General features: G+C 45.7%; 1 pseudogene; it reads left to right on the top strand.

The window, feature by feature from the left end:
- Positions 1 to 11,145, top strand: part of LOC119536586 — a 34,542-nt pseudogene extending 23,397 nt beyond the window's left edge.
- The last annotated feature ends 11,218 nt before the right edge of the window (positions 11,146 to 22,363 follow it).

A 22,363-nucleotide genomic window follows, 5' to 3' on the forward strand; every position in this document is an offset into this window, starting at 1 on the left:
AATTAGAGGATAGGGGACAGGGGGCTCAAAGGGACACAGTTGAGACATAAGGAAAAGGAAATATAGAATGTAAGCTTTATATCATTGTTGAACCTGTTGTACTTCTTAGCTGCGCTTAATGGGATTGCATAAAAGAATGTTCTTGTTCATGGGAAGTGTATACATGAATTATAGTATATGTTCAAGGATGTGTGCAGCTTGCTCTCATATGTTCAGAAGACAGAGCAATAGATGATGGATGATAGATAGGGAGGAAGGGAGGGAAAGAAATAGTGATGTGACAGCATGTTAAGGTTGGTGGATTGAGCTATCGGGGGAGGGGGGTCAGGGTATGATGGAATTCTTTGTATGGGGTTAGTATTGTTTTTGCAACTGTTCCTGTAACTTTGAATTTACTTCAAAATAAAAATTTAAAAAATCATTAAAAAAAAAAATCAAGGTGCTGCTTCTTCTGGAGGCTCTAGGGAAGAATCCATTCCTCACTGTTCTGGTTTGCTAATGCTGCTGGAATGCAAAACACCAGAGATGGATTGGCTTTTATAAAAGGGGGTTTATTTGGCTACACAGTTACAGTCTTAAGGCCATGAAATGTCCAAGGTAACACATCAGCAATCGGGTACCTTCGCTGGAGGATGGCCAATGGTGTCTGGAAAACCTCTGTTAGCTGGGAAGGCATGTGGCTGGCATCTGCTCCAAAGTCCTGGTTTCAAAATGGCTTTCTTCCAGGATGTTCCTCTCTAGGCTGCAGTTCCTCAAAAATGTCACTCTTAGTTGCACTTGGGTATTTGTCCTCTCTCAGCTTCTCTACAGCAAGAGTCTGCTTTCAATGGCCATCTTCAAACTCTCATCTGCAGATCTTGGGCTTTCTTCAAAGAAGCTCCTCTTCAAAATGTCACTCACAGCTGCACTGAGTTCTGCCTGTCTGTCAGCTCATTTATATGGCTCCACTGATCAACTTAGACCACCCTAAATGGACAGAGCAACACCTCCATGGAAATTTCCAATCAGAGTCATCACCCACAGCTGGGTGGGGCGCATTCCAAAGAAACACTCAAAGAATTACAATCTAATCAACACCGATAACGTCTGCCCACACAAGATTACATCAAAGATAATGGCGTTTGGGGGACATAATATATTCAAACTGGCACGCTCACCTTTGCCAGCTTCTAGAAGCCACCACTGTCCCTGACTCATGGCTGCTACACTCCAACCTCTGCTTCCATTGTCATTCTCCTTCTGACTCTGACCCTCCTGCCTTGCTTTGTTTGTTTGTCTGTTTTTAAAAACTGTTTATTTCAAAATATTTTCAAACTTACAGAACAGCTACAAAAATAGTGCAAACCCCATACAGTGAACTCCAGCATACCTCCAATCCCCAGAAACCTAGATCCACCAGTTTTGCCACATTAGCAAAAAAAAAAATCTATCCATCTATCTGTTGATTAGTCTGTCTATTTATCAGTCCTGTTTCCTGAAAACTCAAGAGTAAGTCCTGCCTCACTTTTATAAGGACCCTCATGGTTACATTAGGTCCACTCAAATAACACAGTATAATCTCCCCATCTCAAAATCCTTAACGTAATCGTATTTGCAAAGTCCCTTTTGCCAAGTAAGGTCACATAGTCACAGATTGAACCTGGACATCTTCAGGTGACATTTCTTCAGCTTACCACATTGCCCCGTGGCAAGCTACTTTTAATTATGAAATATTTCGAGCTTACAGAAAAGCACGGACGATAATTTAGTAGACACCTGTGTAGTCACCATCCAGCTCTATCCAATTGCAGCATTGCACCAGATTTGCTTCTCATTTTTTTAAGACATCAAACATTGACATAAAGCCTTTCAGATTAAGCTGACGCCCCCTGGGTCATTCTCCCCAACCTTTTCCTCTCTTCAAGAGAACTCAAGCCTTCTCTTAAATTTAGCACTAACATTCCCATGCCATGGTTTTATGTTTTTCTCAAATAATACATAGTGTTGTTTTGCATGTTTTAAAGCTTCATACAGTTTAATATGTATATACCCTCCTACCGTTTGCTTTACTCACTCAACATTGGTTTGCTTTACTCACTACACATTGTTTTTCGGACTACTTTTGTTGATTCTTGAAGCTTTAGTTCATTCATTTTAACTGCTTTATAGAATCCCATTGTTTTTATACACCACAATTTACTTGATGGGCTCACTTGTCTCTTTGTGTATACTGGGGAAGGTTGCTCCAGACAATCTACCTAGAAGACAGCCTGGAGCACTTCATCTTTTGGATGGGATGAAGCCCTTATTCCAGGGTATTCTGACTGAAAATATAGTATCTGGTAGAATAAGCTTCTTCCAGGTAACAGCTTACTTCTCCCTCACTTTTGACTCTTACCCAGGAAATAAAGCTTTAGGAGCTGTTGGCTGGCTGGGTGCACCTGGGCCCTCGACCTGGTACTGCCCAGCTGTAAGGTCATTGCCCCCGTGCTGGCTCCCATCCTCCTGTCCCATGGCTTTCCCAGTCATCCACCGGCTGGTGGCCCCTGCATGTTTATTTCCAGCCACGTTCTCTCTCCTAAGCCCGATTGGCCCAACAACCGCCTATCTGACAACTCTACTGGAATGTTCATCCCGAACTCTTGGTTTTACACCCCAAAGCCTGATCTTCCTGCAATCTTTTCCAAGCCAATAAATGGTGTCTCCTTTCATCCAGCTGCTCATGCCCAAAACTAGGCATCATCTTTGTTTCCACTGTCCCTCACAGCCCATGTCCAAGCCATCGACAAATCCATTTGTCTCTACTTTCAAAAAATATTGTGAATACAACCATTTCTCACCACTGCCAACACCACCAGCCTCCCACCCTGGCTCCCTGCTCCCGCTCCTGTCCCCTGCAAGGTTTTCGCCACCCAGCAGCCAGAGTCATGTTTCACAATTGTAAAGCTGATGAGCGAGTCACTCTCATGATTAAAACCCTCTCAATCTCCTTAAAATAAAAGTTCCTAAAGTATCCTGTGGGCATTTCACACCCACGTCTCATTTGAAATCAAGGGCCAGTGGTGAGTCAGCAAGAACTTGGAGTCAAAACACCAGGCCTCCAATATACCAAAGCTAAATGTGTGTGAGAGGGGGATAAAAGGGAGGGATATGGGATTCTTGGGAGTGGTGTTGTTGTCTGACCTTACTATTATATTGTATTACATGGTATTTCATTTTCCTTTTTATTATTTTTTAAAAAAGTTTTTTTTTGGCATAATAAATATGTTCATGTGCTGATTGTGGTGATGAATATACAACTATATTATGATACCGTGAACAATTGATTGTACACTGTGGATGATTGTATGGTATGTGAATATATCTCTATAAAATTGTAGGAAAAAATATAAATAGGGATAAAAGTGCTGGAGAAAACAGAGAGAGAGGGATGTACGTATTAACTGTTGGTTAGGAAACAGAATGGTGTAGCCTCTCTGGAGGACAGTGTGGTGGTTCCACAAGAAACTAAGTATGTGGGTGCCATAAGGTCCTGCAACCTCATTATGGGGGTTATGCTTGGAATATCTGAACACGAATGGACTTTTGCACACTGGTGTTTATGGAGGTAGTATTCATGATTTGCAATGGGTGGAGGTGGCCTAAGGGTACATCAATTGATAAACGGAATGGTGAACTGTGGTATATGCATACAATGGAACATTGAGCAACTGTGAGAAGGAGAGAAGCTGTGAGACACACAACGAGGTGAATGGATCCTGTAGACAGCATTTTGAGTTAAGTATGCCAGAAACAAAAAGACAAACATTATAATGCCTCACCAATATGGACTAATTACAATGTGTAAACTCAGAATTGAATCTTAGAGCACAGCTTATCAGGGGAGCACTTATTGTAATGGTCCCTAGATTATGAGCTCTTATAACAGTCACATCTATTCCTGAATTGTAAAGGCTATCTCCAAATTCTGAGATGCTGATCCCTTTGTGTATAACCTGATTGGTCTCTGGAACTTTAGGTATTTGTGTGATGCCCAAAACTCAGAGCTAGAGCTCGGCAGATAAGAATGTCAGTATTAGCACATATAGCAATATTTTAAAAAAGTGAAAAAGAGTCTAGACTTCAATTAGAGATATGAATGAAACAGATCTGGTTAAGACTAGGGCAAATCGGGCCAAAGGGTAAAGGACGATACTGACTGTGTTTTAAAACTTCAACTTCTGTGTGAGACCAAGGGAAGAGATGTTTATTTGGTGCAGGATATATATCTTCTATAGCACACTAAATAATTTAACTTGTATGGTCAGTTTGTTTATTCAAACACCATAATTACATGGAACTTTGAATAGGAAGTAAGATCTGGTAGGTTTGTACAGTTTAATGTGAAATAGCGTTACATCCCAAAGTAATTTGGGCAGAGAATAATAATATATATGCAGGGCCCCCCTGAGGAGCTGGGGGAAAATGAGGAAATGTTGGACATCCCTACCTGAGTTATTACTGATATTCTCACAACATTGAGGACTGACAATTTGGTATGCCAAGCCCTCAATCTTCGGGCTGCCCTTATGAAGCTTGTTACTGCAAAGGAGAGGCCAAACCTGCTTAAAATTGTGCCTAAGAGTCTCCCCCTAAGTGCCTCTTTGTTGCTCAGATGTGGCCCTCTCTCTCTCTAACTAAGCCACCTCAGCAGATGAACTCACTGCCCTCCCCCCTATGTGGGACCTGATTTCCAGGGGTGTAAATCTCCCTGGCAATGCAGGATATGACTCCCGGGGATGAATCTGGACCTGGTATTGTGGGATTGAAAAAATCTTGACCAAAAGGGGGAAGTGAAATGAAACAAAATAAAGTTTCAGTGGCTGAGAGATTTCAAATGGAGTCGAGTAGTCACTCTAGAGGCCATTCTTATGCACTATACAGATATCCTTTTTTAGGTTTTAGTGTATTGGAATAGCTAGAAGGAAATACCCAAAACTATCAAACTGCAACCCAGTAGCCTTGACTCTTGAAGATGATTGTATAACTATGTAGCTTACAGTGGGTGACAGCGTGATTGCGAAAACCTTGTGGATTGCACTCCCTGTTTCCAGAGTATGGATGAATGACTAGAAAAATGGGGACAAAAACTACATGAAAAATAGGGTGGGATGGGGGGTGATTTGGGTGTTCTTTTATACTTTTATTTTTTATTCTAATTTTTATTCTTTCTGGCATAAGGAAAATGTTCAAAAATTGATTGTGGTTAGGAATGCATAACTATATGATGGTACTGTGAACAGTTGATTGTACACCATGGATGATTATATGGTATGTGAATATATCTCAATAAAACTGAATTTAAAACAAACAAACAAACAAAAAAACACCAGGCCTCCTGTCTAGACAAGGTCCCTTCTGTGGCTTTGGACAGGTTGTTCAGATTTGCCGGCACTCCCTTCAGGGGCTACTAGGACGATTCACTAAAATGACGTTTGTGCCAATGCTTTGGAAACTATGAACTGCTGTATTGTTAACATCTTCCTTCATGGAACACTTATTTTTGATGATGCAAGGAGTATAGAAGGCATTGCAGCCATCAGGTGAACCAGAGCCTACTGAGCCCCTTAAGCTGGAGGTGGACCCCAGCATCTATTGCCCCCTCATTCTCCTATCACTGAAACTCTCCCCTTCTCCCTGTCCTAGTCCCCAGCCTCACTCCTTTGCTCCTCTCTCTGATTGCTCACTCATGGCCGGCCAGGCTCTGTCGGGGGCTGCTGTGGTCTCAGCCAGCAGCAACCTGCCTTGTGGCCGAGACACTCCATCATGATTATCACCCAAGTATAATCTCTGGGTAAAGTCTGGGATGTGAACAGAGGGGAAGGAGCTGGTCTAGATTCCAATTAAATTCAACATTCTCGAGTTTCCCTTTGTGCTAAACACAAGTCATTGAAGTCAAGTAAGTTACATGAGTTGATCCCACTGTAGTCACCTCCAGGAAGCTTCCTTGGCCCCCACCCCTCCAATCCAGCTCACATCCCAACCAAGAGCATCATCCCAGGTGGTGAGGGGGGGCCTGACTCTGCCATTTCCTCAGGGACAGCACAGTCACCATGCTGAGAATAATTCCAATGCATAACATGCACCTAAATGCAAGTCACCCCCTCATCTGGTGCTCAACAGAAGAAAGGGCAGGTGGGTACAATGCTGGAAGAAACACTGGCTGAGCCAGCTCCATCAAGGAGCAGTGTGACGGCAACCCGGCAAGATTCCCACCTTACCCCTGACTTTGGATCTTCACCCTCACTCAACTTACAAGCAGGAAAGAACTGAGCCTTGTGGACTGATTAGAATTACCCAAGCATGGGGAGAGAGGGGTGGGGGTGATGAGGGCTCTCCAGGCAGAGGGAACAGCATGTGCAAAGGGTGGTGTGGGGGGGTGCAGCATGGCTGAGGGTTTGGAAGGAAAGAAGACCCTGCTGGAACCAGACCCAAAAAGGCCCTGGGTGTAATGCTTTGGAGTCTGGATTTCACCCCCAGTGCCTGGAGACCATCATCCTGAAGTAGGGGGGAGAGTGCAAGAAGCCTGAATGGGAATTCTGGGCAGCCACATCTTGGCCAGTGTGACCCCTTAACAAGTTACTCAGTCTCTTTGATCCTGTTTTCCCCATCTGTGCTGGTTGGATGTATTATGTCCCCCAAAACGCCATTATCTTTGATGCAGTCTTGTTTGGGCAGGAGACTTTTGATTGGATGTTTCCGTGGAGATGTTGATCATTCAATTGCGGGTGATATCTTTCATTGGATAATTTCCATGGAGGTAGGGCCCAGCCCATTCAGCATGGGCCTTGATTAGTTTACTATATAAGCTTGCTACAACCAAGAGAGACACTTTGAAGAATGCACAGGAGCTTAGAGAGGAGCTGCAGATGAGAGACAGTTTGAAGATAGCCGTTGAAAGCAGACTCTTGCTCCAGAGAAGCTAGAGAGAGGACAAACACCCCAAGTACAACTAAGAGTGACATTTTTTGAGGAACTGCACCCTAGAGAGGAATGTCCTGGGAGAAAGCCATTCTGAAACTAGAACTTTGGAGCAGATGCCAGCCACGTGCCTTCCCAGCTAACAGAGGTTTTCCAGACACCATTGGCCATCCTTCAGTGAAGTCACTCGATTGCTGATGTGTTACCTTGGACGCTTCGTGGCCTTAAGACTTATAACTGTGTAGCCAAATAAACCCCCTTTATAAAAGCCAATCCATCTCTGGCATTTTGCATTCCAGTAGCATTAGCAAACTAGAACACCATCTGTAAAACCAACGCAGTATTTTTAGACTTACTGAGAAAACTAAATGAGATAATGTCTGTAAAAATTGTACAAGGCTAAAAGCAATCACCGAATGGCAGCCACTCTCCTGTCTGTCATTACTGGTATTGAAGGAGGCCTTCACCAGGCGAGAAGCAGCAGGTTTATTCCTGGTTCATCCCTGGGTGCCAGGGGGAGAGAGCATTTGTCGCCCCAGGGACCTGTGGGCAGATCCCTTCTTGGCTGCACTACAGAAGTTTCCAGGAAAGGCAGGAAGCACACTGGGTGGTGGCAACTTCCCAGCAGCTGAGCCTCCTGGGGAGCCAGAGAGAAACCCTGAACGCTGCCTTTTCAGAGGCCAGCACTCCCAGCTTTCTGCTGGCTCTCCTAGCCAGGCCTGGCCCCATCCACACCACCCCAGTGGCAGGAAACAAGCCAGAGGGAGCTGGCTGCACTCTTAGGAGTCCTGCTCTCTTCATCTTTACCTTCCACCTGGCCCTCTGCCCCCTACTGGACCTTGCCTCAGGAAACCACGTGGCTTTGGGCTGCTCAGTCATCCCAGGTCTCGGGTTTCGTTTCCAGGCAGTGGGCCAGTGAAGGATTCCCTCCTGTTAAATTGGAAGCTTGCAGAATGGGCACTTGTTGACTGCTGAGTTTGGGCAAGGTCTTTCGCCATCCCTTGGGCCCCTCACCCCTCAGGATTACTCATGCTTCCAAGAAGAGGCTCAGAGGTCAAGAGGACAGGGGACTGGAAGTTCCCTGAGACCATACAGTGCCTGTCCATAGATGAGGGCTCAAGTTACTTGCCTCTGGGGAGTCAGTCAAGGTGCAAAGACACACGGCAGTTAGTGACAGAGCTGAGACCTGTCAGTGTCCCAGGGAGCTCCCTGGTGCTTGGTTCAGGGGAAGCATCTCTGGCTCCCCATTGCCACAGGCCCAGGAACTGGGGCCACAGAGACCATTGGGCTCTGTAACCACACTCAACCTTACCCAGGGACGTCAAGGCCAGAACCCCCACCCCCACCCCAGCTCAAGCCCCAGGCAGACGGACCTTCCCTTCCTCCACCTGAACTCCAGCTACTGGCTCAGCATGGAAGGCTTCAAGGGGGCATGCTGGTTTGTATACATTATGGCCCCCAGAAAAAACCATATTCTTTAATGCAATCTTGTGGGGGCAGATTGATTAACCTTTTTGATTAGGGTGTGACTTCTTGAGTGTTTCCATGGAGATGTGACTCACCCAACTGTAGGTAATGCCTTTGATTAGTTTATTTCCATAGAGGTATTACCCCACCCATTAGGTGTGGGTCTTGATTAAATCACTGGAGTCCTATAAGAGCTCACAGACAGAAGGAGCCCAGTGCTGCAGCTGAGAGAGACATTTTGGAGATGGCTGTTGAAAGTAGACTTTTGCTAGCCCAGAGTTTGCCTGGGAGAAACTAAGAGAACACCACTAAATGCTTAGAAAGAAATGTCCTGGGAGAAAGCCATTTTGAAACCAGAACTTTGGAGCAGATGCCAGCCACATGCCTTCCCAGCTGACAGAGGTTTTCTGGATGCCATCACTGGTCTTCTGTGAAGGTACCCTATTTTTGAGCCCTTGTTTGGACACTTTTATGGCCTCAGAACTGTAACTTTGTAACCAAATAACCCCCCTTTTTTAAAGCCAATCCATTTCTGGTATTTTGCATAACAGCAGCATTAGCAAACTGGAATGGGGGGAGGATCCCCTCCCCTTACTTTAGGAAAAATGAGGAATTTTTTTGTCTCTAAAGTGGACATAATTAATGTCACAGTTAGGAATGCATTCAGCTGCAAGTAATAGAAAACCTGAGGCCAGCACTCCCAGCTTTCTGCCATCTCTCCCAAGGCTAGGCCTGGCCCCACCCACACTGCCTCAGCAACAGGAAACAAGCCAGTGGGAGATGGCAACAGTCTTATGGGAGTTTATTTTTCTCATATAAGATGAGAGTCCTCTGAGCCATGGTCTTTCTGGTTCTCTTAACTTTCCCCTTATGGTCTCAAAATGGCTGCAGTAGCCCCATATATCACATCCTCATACCACGTTCAGAAGCAGGAAGCAAGGGGTGATACCAGACAAAGAGTTTCTCCTCCCAGCTTTTTTCCCTATGCGTAAGGAAAGACTGTTTCTAAGAACCCAACAACTGGCCTCATAGCATTAGCCAGAAATGGATTGCAAGTCTTCCCTGGTAAAGCCTGAAAGTGTGCATCTCACGTTACAGTGAGAGGAGGACAGAAAGAAAGGTTTGAGGAACGGCTCTTCATTAGTCAACCAAAAGTACCTGCTACAATTGACCAGCCCAAAGACTGCTGGTTTTAAGCAAGTAGACATGGGTACAAAATTCATGCTACTGTACCTAGAAGCTGCTTCTCAGCTCCTTCTGAATCTCTGTCTGGTTCAGCCCTCCCGCCTCTCCAGCCTTGTCCATCAGGGGTGACACAGAAGTTCTACAAGGTGTCCACCTCTGGCCCCAGCCTTCAGCAGCTACTCGTACACGAGTGGGCCTGGCGCCCACATCAGCTCCTCAGCCTTCTCTTGGGTGGGCAGCAGCAGGAGCTTCCAGGGCAGCCTGGGCACTGGCATGAGTCTGGTCAGAGGCTACGGTGGGGCAGAGGGTATAGGGGACATCACAGCCATCGCGGTGACCCAGAGCCTGCTGAGCCCCCTTATGCTGGAGGTGGACCCCAGCATCCAGTCTGTGTGCACACAGGAGAAGGAGTAGATCAAGACCCTCAACAACAAATTTGCCTCCTTCATTAACAAGGGTGGCTCCCGGAGCAAAAGAATGAGATGCTGGAGACCAAGCAGGGCCTTCTGCAGCAGCCAAGATGACTCGGAGCAATGTGGACAACATGTTTGAGAGCTATAGCATCAATATTTGGTAGCAGCTAGATGGACACACTGGGCCAGAAGAAGCTGAAGCTGGGGACAAAGCTCAGCAACATGCAGGGGCTGGCAGAGGACTTCAAGAGTAAGTCTGAGGGTGAGATCAACAAGCAAACAGAAGTGGAGAATGAATTTGTCCTTATTAAGAAAGATGTGGGTGAAGCTTATATGAACAAGGTAGAGCTGGAGTCCCATGGAAGGGTTGACTGCTGGGTGAAGAGGAGATCCATGGGCTGCAGTCCCAGACCTTGGACACCCATGGTGATGTACATGGACACAAGCTGCTCCCAGGACATGGATGGCATCAGCACCAAGGTCAAAGCTCCATAGAAGGAGATTGCCAACCATGGTGGGGCTGAGACCATTAGTGTGTGTCAGGTCAAGCAGAAGGACCTGCAGATGCTGAGTGGGAAGCATGGGGGTGAGCTTCCCCACATGAAGTTGGAGATCTCCAAGATGAATTGGAGCATCAGCCAACTCCAGGCTGAGATCAAGGGGCTGAAAGGTCAGAGAACTCCCCCAGAAGCTGCTATTGCTGATGCTGTGCAGGTGGGAAGCAGTCCATTATGGATGCCAACACCAAGCTGGCCCAGCTGAAGGCCACCTTGCATCAGGCCCAACAGGACATGGTGCAGCAACTACGTGAGTACCAGGTGCTGATGACCGTCAAGCTGGCCCTGAACATTGAGATTGCCACCTACCACAAGCTGCTGGAGGGTGAGGAGAGCCTGAGCTGCAGAACACCAGTATCGTGAAGATCACCAGTAGCTACTCAGGAGACCTGAGCTCTACCCATGAGGGTTTCATAAGCCCTGGGCTCAACTATGGCCGGAGGTCCTTCCAGTTCAGCTTCAACTCTTGGAGGGGCTCCAGCTCCTTCAGCTGCACCAGCTCCACCAAGGCTGTGGTTGTGAAGGTGATTGAGACCTGTGGTGGGAAGCTGGTGCCTGAAACATCAGATGTCCTGCCCAAGTGACCTCCCACCCCCACCCCCTTCCGTAGCTGCCCCAGACCCTGGGGGCAAGGAGCTTGGAACAGGAAACCTAGGGTACCCCCTCTTGCCCATGTCCCCAGCTGAAAGCCAATTGTCTTTTCCAAAATAAAGCCTCAGTTGGTTCTGCCAACCACCACCACCCCCTCCCCAAGAAAAAATCATACCATTTTCTTGTGAAGGGACCAAAAATAGGCCTGCAAACAGAAAAAGAAAATCTTCTGGCTTTGGCTGAAGAAGAGAGGGCTTAAACCCTATACCTGAGTGTGACAGAAAACTTCTTGATGAGCATCACTTTTGGGTGGAGTTCCAGTTATCTATTGCTGTGTGACAAACCAACCCCAAAAATGTGATGCCTTAAAACAACAATCTATTATTCTCTCTCGTGTTGTGGGAATTGACTGGGCTCAATGGGATGCTTCTCACTTGGGATCTCATGAGGTTGGGGTCAGATGGCGGCTGGGGCTGGAGTTCTCTGAAGGTTTGTTTGCTTGACTCTCTAGCTCCTGGTCTGGAGAGCTGGAGGGGCTGGGGGATGCCCAGCACCTCTGTATTCCCACGTGGTCTCGGGTTCAAGGCAGGGGAAGGAGACGTCGGGCTCCCAGCTCCTGATATGAGGGAGGGAAGGGATCGATGGTGGTGCGATTCTTCAGCGATGTGTGGGCTCTCACGTGCTCTCGATGTGGACATGTCTGGGCTAATCTTCAGTGAGGGAGAAAGAAACCGTGAGACCTGGGACTGTGGCACACAGAGGCCCCAAAAGGAAGGAAGTAACAGGTAACAAGGAGGAAGGGGAGCAAAGGAACTTGAAGAGTCTAGGGAGGTCCAGTGCTGAAACACTGACCTACCCCAAGGGGCTGCCACAAGATGGACCCTGAACAAGAGGTTCCGAGAGTCTCTGATCCTGGAAAAGGAAGTGTGGTGAAATCTCCCACAAGATGCGTGGGGCATCAAACAGAGGCAGCGAGTGGCCACTGTGGGCTGGGATGGTGACGGTCACTTGTACCCAGGAGCCCCATGTAACACCCTCCTCTCCTGCCTCCTTGGGGAGCCGCCTTTCTTCTGTCCATCCTTTTCAACCAGGGGTTGGCGAACTAGAGCCTGTGGGCCAAATCTGGCCCTGGACCTGTTTCTATACAACTTGGCACTGAGAATGGTTGTGAGAGGAGGAGGAGAATATGCAACAGAGACCAGATGGTACTCAAAGTCTAAAATATTTAATATCGGGCCCTTTACAGAAGAAGTTTGAGGACTCCTGCTTTAAATAAAAGACACAAGTAAGCTGATTTTAGGTAGTGTAAATTTTTGCAAAGACCTCTACCAGCTCTTGACACCAACTGCAAATACTGCAGGAACTCAATCCAATTCACTTCTGACTCTACCAGGAGTTAGGGCAAACCCCACAGGTCAAGGGCTATCCCCTATAAGACTCCCTTCAGGCACCAGACGCATGGTCAGGGGCCCAGGCCACCCAACCTTCTGACCAACTAGTTTGATAATTCACTAGAACTTCTCACAGAACTCACCGAAAGCACAATACTTAGGATTATAATTGTATTGCAGTAAAAGGATATGAATAAGCAGAAGGCAAAAGAGGAGGCACAGAGGGCAAGATCTGGGAGGGATCTCAAAAACAAACTACCATGTCCTCTCCAAGTGGAGTCAGAACAGTGTCACGCTCCAGCACAGAGACGTATTTTCTCCATCAGGGAAGTCCTCTCGAGCCTCAAGTGCCCTGAGCTCACATGGGGTCTCATTACATAGACACGCTTGAGCATCACTGTCCATGCGTTGAGCTCAATCTGCAGCTCCCCCTCCCCTCCCAGAGGTCAGGGTGGTGGGCCACTGTGGGCTGACGGGGGTGGTGTGACATGGCTCAAAGCCCCAACCCCCTAATCACATGGTTGGCCTTTCTGGTGTGACTAACCCCCCACCCCAAGACAGCAGGTGTGACTGGTTCCACCTTGTAACAGGTATGGTCCTGGGTCAAAGAACAAAAAACACTCCTATCACAGGAAACTCCAAAGATTCAGAGGTTGCTTTCCCTGGTACCGGGGACAAAGACCTGCCAAGTTTTTCATTACACTACAAGCAGCAACAGGAAAATGTCTCCCTCTTCAATTCTCTCCCAATCCTGATTTCTTCCAGGAGCAAGTCTCAGTTGGGTGCTGGTGTGATGTCAACTCAGCTCTGACATTTGCCGATCTCCTGTTGAACAAAGAAAGGGAGCAACGGCGTCTGGCTAGCCTTGAGTAATGCTGTTTTGTTTTCATTGAATTTATCTTAATGTTTATGTCTGTTCATGGCAGTGACGCTGATTTTTTCATTTATGTAAATTTTGCTTTTAAAGAAATTCATTTTGTTGAAAATGAGACAATTTAAGGGAAAAATATTAAATCCAAAATAACAGAGACAGTACGTGGATACAGCAAATATAGTAAGGGTAGTAGGTTAACGACTGAAGTTAAATACTGGGATTCTTGGGGCTCTACCTTAGGCCTTCTTTCCATCTTGCTCTACCTTCTTCCTGGGTCAGGTTCTACTCCTAAGGCTTCTTCTTATTATTTATGTGCTGGTGACCTACAAGCCAGCATCACCAGGTCAACTCTCTCCTGAGCTACTAAACAGAGAATCTACCAGAACAGAGACTCTAACTGCCAACAGGACTTCTCCACTCAGATGCCCCATGGGCACCTAAAATAGAATGTTTCCAATACCAAACTCCTGACCCAGCCCTCCCTCTGTGTCCCTCATCCCCAGGAAAAGCATCATCAGTGAGTCAGCCTTGAGCTCATTTTCCCCACGCTCCCCATCCAAGCCATCTCCAGGGCCTGTTGGTCCTGCCTCCTAAATATCTCTCAAAACTGTCCACTTACTGGTGGTTTGATGGGTTGAGCCCTCCACCACGGGATTTGCCCTTGGGAAGACTGTTGCTGCAAAGGAGAGGCTAGGACTCCCTATAATTGTGCCCAAGAGCCTCCTTCCTAATGCCTCTTTGTTGCTCAGATGTGGCCCTCTCTCTCTGGCTAAGCCAACTTGAAAGGTGAAATCACTGCCCTCCCCCCTACGTGGGATCAGACACCCAGGGGAGTGAATCTCCCTGGCAACGTGGAATATGACTCCCGGGGAGGAATGTAGACCCGGCATCATGGGATGGAGAACATCTTCTTGAACCAAAAGGGGGATGTGAAAGGAAATGAAATAAGCTTCAGTGGCAGAGAGATTCCAAAAGGAGCCGAGAGGTCACTCTGGTGGGCACTCTTACGCATACTTAGACAACCCTTTTTAGGTTCTAAGAATTGGGGTAGCTGGTGGTGGATACCTGAAACTATCAAACTACAAACCCAGAACCCTTGAATCTTGAAGACAATTGTATAAAAATGTGGCTTATGAGGGGGGACAAGTGGGATTGGGGGGCCATGGGGATCACAGCTCCCCTTTGTCTAGTTTGTGGATGGATGAGTGGAAAGGTGGGGGAAGGAACAAACAAACAACAGACAGACAAGGGCGCCCAGTGTTCTTTTTTACTTTAGTTGCTCTTTTTCACTTTAGTTATTATTCTGGTTATTTTTGTGTGTGTGGTAATGAGGGTGTCAGGGATTGATTTTGGTGATGAATGTACAACTATGTAATGGTACTGTGAACAATCGAATGTACGATTTGTTTTGTATGACTGCGTGGTATGTGAATATATCTCAATAAAATGAATATTAAAAAAAAAACTGTCCACTTATTCTCCCTGTCACTGCCAGGCTCCAGGCCCCCACCTTTTCACACCCAGCTCACTGTAACTGGCTCCCTCTGGGCAATCCTGAGTAGTCTTTCTCAGTGTCACCCCCCTGCTTGCCCACTGCCCTCAAGATAAAGGTTCTTGGTCAGCATAAGAGACCCTTCATGAGCTAGCCCCTGGCCACCTCACCAGGCTCAGCTCCCATCTCCCTTCCTTGAACTTGAGACTCTGGCTGTACTGAAATACACTGAAATCTTCAGTTTGCTGAATGTGTGATGCCCCTCTCAACTTCAGGCCTTTGCACCTGGTGGTTCCTCTTCTTAGAATACTCTGTACCTGAAGTGCACTAACTCTCACTCACCCTATAGAGCCCTCCAGGTCCTTTGACATCTGTCTCAATTTCTAGGCTGCTAAGACAAATACCACACAATGGGTTAGCTTATCCACGGGAATTTATTGGCTCACAGTTTCAGAATCTAGAAGGCTTGCTTCTGCTGGGGTTCTCACTGGCTAGCAATCCTTGAGTTTCCTTGGCTTTCCCTTCACATGCAATGTTCTCTCCTTTCTCTTCTGAGTTCCAGATGACTTCTAACTTCTCCCTGTGGTCTTCTCCATAAGGCCTCCACTAATGGGATTTAGATCCATCCTGGTTCAGTTGGCTAGACCTTAACTGAAAATAACATCTTCAAAAGGTCCTATTTACATTGGGTTCACACCCACAGGAATGGGATTAAGATTAAGAACACTTTTTTCCCCCCTGGGGTACTGTTCTAGTTTGCTAAGCTGCCAGAATGCAAAATACCAGAAATGGATTGGCTTTTATAAAAGAGGGTTTATTTGGCCAGACAGTTACAGTCTTAAGGCCATAAAGTGTCCAAGGTAACATATCAGCAATCGGGTACCTTCACTGGAGGATGGCCAATGGTGTCCAGAAAACCTCTGTTAGCTGGGAAGGCATGTGGCCAGTGTCTGCTCCAAGTTCTGGTTTCAAAATGGCTTTCTCCCAGGACATTCCTCTCTAGGCTTCAGCTCCTCAAAAATGTCACTCTCATTTGCACTTGGGTCATTTGTCCTCTCTCAGCTTCTCTGGAGCAAGAGTCTGCTTTCAATGGCCATCTTCAAACTTTCATCTGCAGCTCCTGTGCTTTCTTCAAAGTGTCCCTCTTGGCTGTACCAGCTTGCTCCTTCTGTCTGATCCTATATAGTGTTCCAGTAATTTAATTCAGACCCACCCTGAATGGGTGGGCCAACACCTCCATGGAAATTATCCAATCAGGGTCATCCCCTACCGTTGGGTGGGGTGCATCTCCATGGAACCACTCAAAGGATTCCAATCTAATCAGCACTAAAATGTCTGCCCCACAAGATTGCATTAAAGAATATGGCTTTTTCTGGGGAACATAATACATTCAAACTGGCACGGGTACATAATTTCATCTACTACAATTTCTAGGGAACAACTTCTATAATTTGCAGGCAACATATCAGTTTTCCCTTGCCCAATCAAATGGAGCATTTTTTAACTCTAGAAAGTCAAATACGAAAAGAAGTCAATTTGTTGGCTATATAAATAAGAAGAAAATGAAAAATGCCCTTTATTTCCCAATCCCCCATTTTCCTATCCCTGGTCCTGGGCAGGGCCTCAGCTGGTTTCAAGCATGCTTTCCCTCAAGATAGGGATCTCTTCCAGTAGACTCAGCACTAATGACCCCACTCAGCTACCTGGCCCCCAATTCTAGGGGAGAACCAGATAAATGGGTTTCGTTCTTAAGAAGCCAACTTAAGGAGATGGATGAAAATCTAACCCTTGTTCTGGTCTATAACTAGACCTACCCGCTCCCAACCCCCTGACGGTTTCTCTCCATTAGTAGAGAACCAGACTCTCACAGGTGCTGTCCCCAAGCCAGTGACTTAACCATTGTGTGACTATTTCCCACTCATGTCATGGAAGAGGCACCACCTCACAGTGGTTAGAGTTCAAGCTCTTGAGTCAGGCAAACAGAGATTCAAGTTTCAGCCCTGCCACTAGGTAACCTTGAGCCAGTTACATAAACGGAATGTCAAATGGGCTTATTGAGAGATATGCATGATACACTGGATGCATATTAGTATGCCATCGGGCATAAATGTCAGTCATTTATTATTATCACCATTAACTTTTTAAATTTTTATCTGAAAAATTAACATACAGTAAAAATGACTTTTTTCTATTGGTGTACAATTCTATGACTTTTAACACATTTATAGATTCTTGTAAACATCACCATACACGGATTCAACAAACCCCTCCTCCAAAACTCCCTCATGCTATTCCTTGAGATTCTTCCCCTTTTCCTACTCAAAATTCCTTACAACCACTCATCTGTTCTCCCTCTCTATAATTTATCATCAAGAATGTCATATAAGTAGAATCGTACAGAATGTAACCATTCGAGACTGGCTTCTTCCATTCAGCACACAGTGCCTCTGCAACTCGTCCAAGTCATTGCAGGTAACAATCGTTCCTTCCTTTTACTGCCAAGTCATATCCCCTTGTATGGATGTACCATTACCTTTAACTTCCTTTTTTTTTTTCTTTTTAGGTAACATTTACATACCATAAAATTCATTCTTTTAGCCATTTTAAAGTACAATTCATTGGCTTTTAGGACATTCACAATGGTGTACAACCATCACCACTATTTAGTTCCAGAATATTGTGATCACCCCAAAAGTAAACCCCATACCCCTTAAGCAGCCATTCCCCATTCCCTGCTCTCCCCAAACCATGGTCCCCACTAATCTATTATCTCTATTCATTTCCCTTTTCTGGATAGTTCATAGAATTGTACAAATGCCTTTTTCACTTGGCATAATGTTTTCAAGGTCTATCCAAGTTGTAGCATGTATCAGTTTTTCATTCATTTTTAAGTCTGAATAATATTCCAATGCATGGATATACTATATTTTGTTTATCCATTCATCTGTCAACAGACACTTGGGTTGTTTCTACCTTTTGGCTATTGGGAATCATGCTAGGATGAACATGGGTATACAAATTTTTGTTTGTTTTGTCTTCATTTCTCGTGGGCATATACTTAGGAGTACAAATAATGGGTCATATGGTAATTACATGTTTTAAATTTTTGAGGAACCACCAAACTGTTTTCCAAAGCAACTCTACCATTTTACCTTCCCATGAGCAGTATATGAGCATTTTTATTTCTCATATCCGTGCCAACACTTATTTTCCCTTTTCTAAAATGGTTATTATTACAGCCATCCTGGTTGGTGTAAAGTGTTATCTAACTGTGGTATGGATTTGTATTTCCCTAATGGCTAATGATTGGATCATCTTTTCATGTGCTTATTGGCCAGTTATATATCTTCTTTGGATAAATATCTATTTAATACTTTGCCCATATTTTAAATGCAATTTTACTGAGATATATTCACACACCATATAATCCATCCAAAGTATACAATGAATGGCTCACAGTATCATCATATAGTTGTGCATTCATGACCACAATCAATTTTGGAACATTTTCATTTGTCCAAAAAAAAAAAGAAAAAAGAAAAAAAGGACATCCAAAACATCCCATACCACTTATCCCCCCCATTATTATTATTTTTTTGTCTTTATTTTATTGCTCATCTGCCTATACATAGGATAAAGGGAGTCAGTCACAAAGTTTTCACAATCACACCACAGTCACACGATTAAAGCTATATAGTTATACAATCATCATCAAGGATGAAGGCTAGTGGATGACAGTTCAGTTTTGGGTATTTCCTTCTAACTATTCTAATACACTAGAAACTAAAAATAAATATCTATATACTGCAAAATAATAACCTCCAGAATGACCCCTTGACTCTATTTTAAAATCTCTGCCACTGAATCTTTATTTGGTTTCATCTCTTTTCCCTCTTTTGGTCAAGAAGGCTTTCTCAATCCCATGATGCAGGGTCCAGGCTCATCCTTGGGAGTCATGTCCCACATTGCCAGGGAGATTTACACCCCTAGGAGTCATGTCCTACACAGTGGGGAGGGCAGTGAGTGTGTTTGTAGAGTTTGGCTTAGAGGCAGAGAGCAGCAAAAGAGGTTCTCTGATGAGGGGTGACAATGTGATTGGGAAAGCCATGTGGATCACACTCCCCTTTGTCCAGTGTATGGATGGATGAGTACAAAAACGGGGGAAAAAAAAAACAAAAAACAAAAAACACCCAGTGTTGTTTTTTTTTACTTTAATTGTTCTTTTTCACTTTAACTTTTATTCTTATTACTTTTGTGTGTGTGGTAATGAAAATGTTAAAAAATTAATTTTGGTGATGGATGCACAACTTAAGGTGGTACTGTGAACAATTGATTGTACACTTTATATGACTGCATGGTATGTGAATATATCTCAATAAAATTGAATTATTAATTTAAAAAAAAAGATTCTCTGGGAGTGACTCTTAGGCATAGTTATAAGTAGGCTTAGTTTCGCCATTGCAGAGATGTTTCATAAGGGCAAGCCCCAAAATTGAGGGCTTGGCTTATTAAATTGGGAGTCCCTAATGCTTGCTAGAATATCAGGAATTCCCCAGTGGCCTTTGCCCTTTTTAATCGGCTTTTTGGCTTTTTTTGTTCTTGAGTTGTAAGAGGTTTTTAATATATTCTGGATACCAGACCCTTCAATGTATGCTTTGCAAATATTTCCTCCCATTTTGTGAGTTGTCTTTTCACTTTCTTGATAGTATCCTTTGATGCACAAAAGTTTTTAATTTTGATGATGCCCAATTTATCTATTTTTTCTTTTGTTGCTGGTGCTTTCGGTATCATAGCTAAAAATCCATTGTCAAATCCAAAATCATGAAATTTTACTCCTATGTTTTCTCCTAAGAGTTTTATAGTTTTAATTCTTACATTTAGGCCTCTGATCAATTTTGAGTTAATTTTATATAAGGTAAGGTCCAACTTCATTCTTTTGAATGTAGATACCAGTCACCTCAGCACCATTTGTTGAAGAGACTATCCTTTTCCCATTGAATGCTCATAAGAGGCAACCTTGTTGGAAATAAATTGACCACAAATTTATTTCTAGATTCTCAATTCCATTCTATTGATCTGATACATTAACTTTTCAGGCACAGGAGAAAGAGCCAAATGAACACAGGTCCAACTCTTAACAGAGACAGATTTAATAAGGCAGGACACTCTTCTCACTGGACTGGGCTGACGGGCAAAATTTATTGCAGTTGTAGTAGATCTTGAACCAAAACATCCTATCTTAACCTTGCACACTGGGATGACTTGGGTTTCTATCTGATTCCCAGAGGAAAATCTCTTCTGGGGGAGGTTGCCATACACATGCCGAAAACTGCTTCTCCTTTTTCATGGCAGGACACACAAACAGAAAGAGATTCTACAAGGCTTGGCCTGGAAGTCAATTTCCCTGGGGACCTGTGCAGCCCCCGTATCTGGTCCAGTGACCGTCTAGCAATCCCTCATAAGCCTCCTGAAAGAAAAGGTTCTGAGTGCAATTGTGTGGTTTGGGAGAGAAAAAATTCCTTGGTCCCCTTGGTAGTAACTAAGGCTGACAGATAGCATCCAGGTATGTCTCCTTGAGTCTGCACCCCCATGTCCTCCATGATCCACAGTTTGCAGCCAGCTGGCCGGGCAGAGCGGGGCGGCCCGTTCTCCCCTCCCCACCCCCATCCCCACCAATCATGAGAGAGAAAAAGCTGCTGCCTGTGTGTGGGGAGAAGGATTTCAGATTGAGGGGGAGAAGAAGCAGGGGAGGGAGGCTGCCTGGCGCCCTGAACAGCGTCTTTCTTTGTACTAGTTTCTTCCTCCAGATTGGTCTGGAGGCAGAGCCCAGCTGCTCCCTTGGGGAGTGTCGTTATCCACGACCCTTCCTTTCTTAGCACTGGGAGAGAACGGAGACAGGACGCTGGCCTCCAAGTTGTCCAGGGACGTTGTCTTGTCTTTCTTCCGTCTGTCCTTCTGTCCATCCCTGGGTGTCATTACACCCAGGTCCTAGGGCAACCATTCATATGAAAGAGAGGGCGGGGGAGGGAGGTGGGGATTGAAAGAGAGAGAGAGGGACCTTCTTTGGGTTCTAAGTGCAGTACAGGGTCAGCGGTAAGACCTCAGAGACTTTCTAGGGCCCCCCCGAACCCTCGGGGAGCACACCGTGGCAGTAGCTCCGGCATGTGCCCTGTTCTGTGGCATGCTGAAGGGCTCATGAGCTTTGGCTCTGGGCAAATAGACTTGTTCTGCACAGCAGGACAAAGCCAGCCCGGGGGTGGGCTATGACCAGCTGCTCTGGGGGTTCTGGTTGGTGCTGAAGTGGAGCTTTCACTTCCTCTGGAAATCCCACACCCTTGACCACTGAGGCTTCTGCAATATGTGTATCTTAATTCCCCTGGGGGTTTTGCCTCCTGGGTCCCTGAGCGGTGGATCAACTTAAGCAAGTTTACACACAGAGCTCTCCTTCCAGGAGACACAAAACACATTGACCCCAGGTAAGTTAGAAAACATGGACCCTAATCTCGATTTGCCAACCAGGGAGGATTCAAGTGGCATCAGAGGTTCTAGTCCCCACTCTGCCAGCTGGGAGGTCTTGGGTGAGCCACGGGCCTCTGGGTCATGGCCTCCTGAGCTTAGCATCCTCTGAGCTTAGTGGCGTCCACTTTGAGTCACCTCATAGGCGTCCAGCTCTGTGTGGGGCCCTTGGGAGATACAGAAGGAAAGATGGGAGTGAAGGACTTGTTAAGACAAGGCCCCCACACCAGATGGAGTAGGAGAGCAGAGAGAGGAGAACACAAACGGGATCAGCAAGCACATTGGATTCAAAGGGTTTGAGGTGGGTGTTGGGTGGGACTTTCAGGAGAGTAGGAAGGGGACAACCTTGGAGGCAGGGAAGATGCCAGAGGCAAAGGCACCTCCAGGGAGAGGTGTGGTTCATCATGGGGCAGTAAAAGGTAAGCCGGGAGGCTGTAGGAGAGGCCCCACCCCAGCCCCCCCACCAGCCGTACACCCTGAGAATTGCTTTTGGCTTATGGGAGCCAACCAGGTACACCCCAGGAGGTGAGCTTGCCACCCATGACAGAGTGACACAGGGTTACAAAGACACATCTCCTTCCTTGTCTCAAGTCAGAGCAGCTCTGCAGCGCCGTTCACACTCCAGAGCTCCCTGCAGGATCAGGCTGTGGTCAGACTTCATCTGAAAAGAGCTTTGCTTGGCTTCCTCACCTGCCCTACCCTGCTTCCCTTTTCTTGCAGGTTTTATCCTGGGAAGTTTCCCTCAATAAACCACTTGCACAGGAATCCCCATCTCAGGTTCTTCCCCTGAGAAACTCAACCCGTTTTAGAGACAGCATGAGGCAATGTAAGGGGACATTAGATGCTGGAATAACTAGAAGGAGCAAGTGGGTAGATGGGATATAGGGACACCTGTTCCCACCTGTGACACTTACTTTAAAAATTCAGCAAGTCAAGTG

This window comes from Choloepus didactylus, chromosome 6 (assembly GCF_015220235.1).
Source record: "Choloepus didactylus isolate mChoDid1 chromosome 6, mChoDid1.pri, whole genome shotgun sequence".
Taxonomy (NCBI): Eukaryota; Metazoa; Chordata; class Mammalia; order Pilosa; family Megalonychidae; genus Choloepus; species Choloepus didactylus.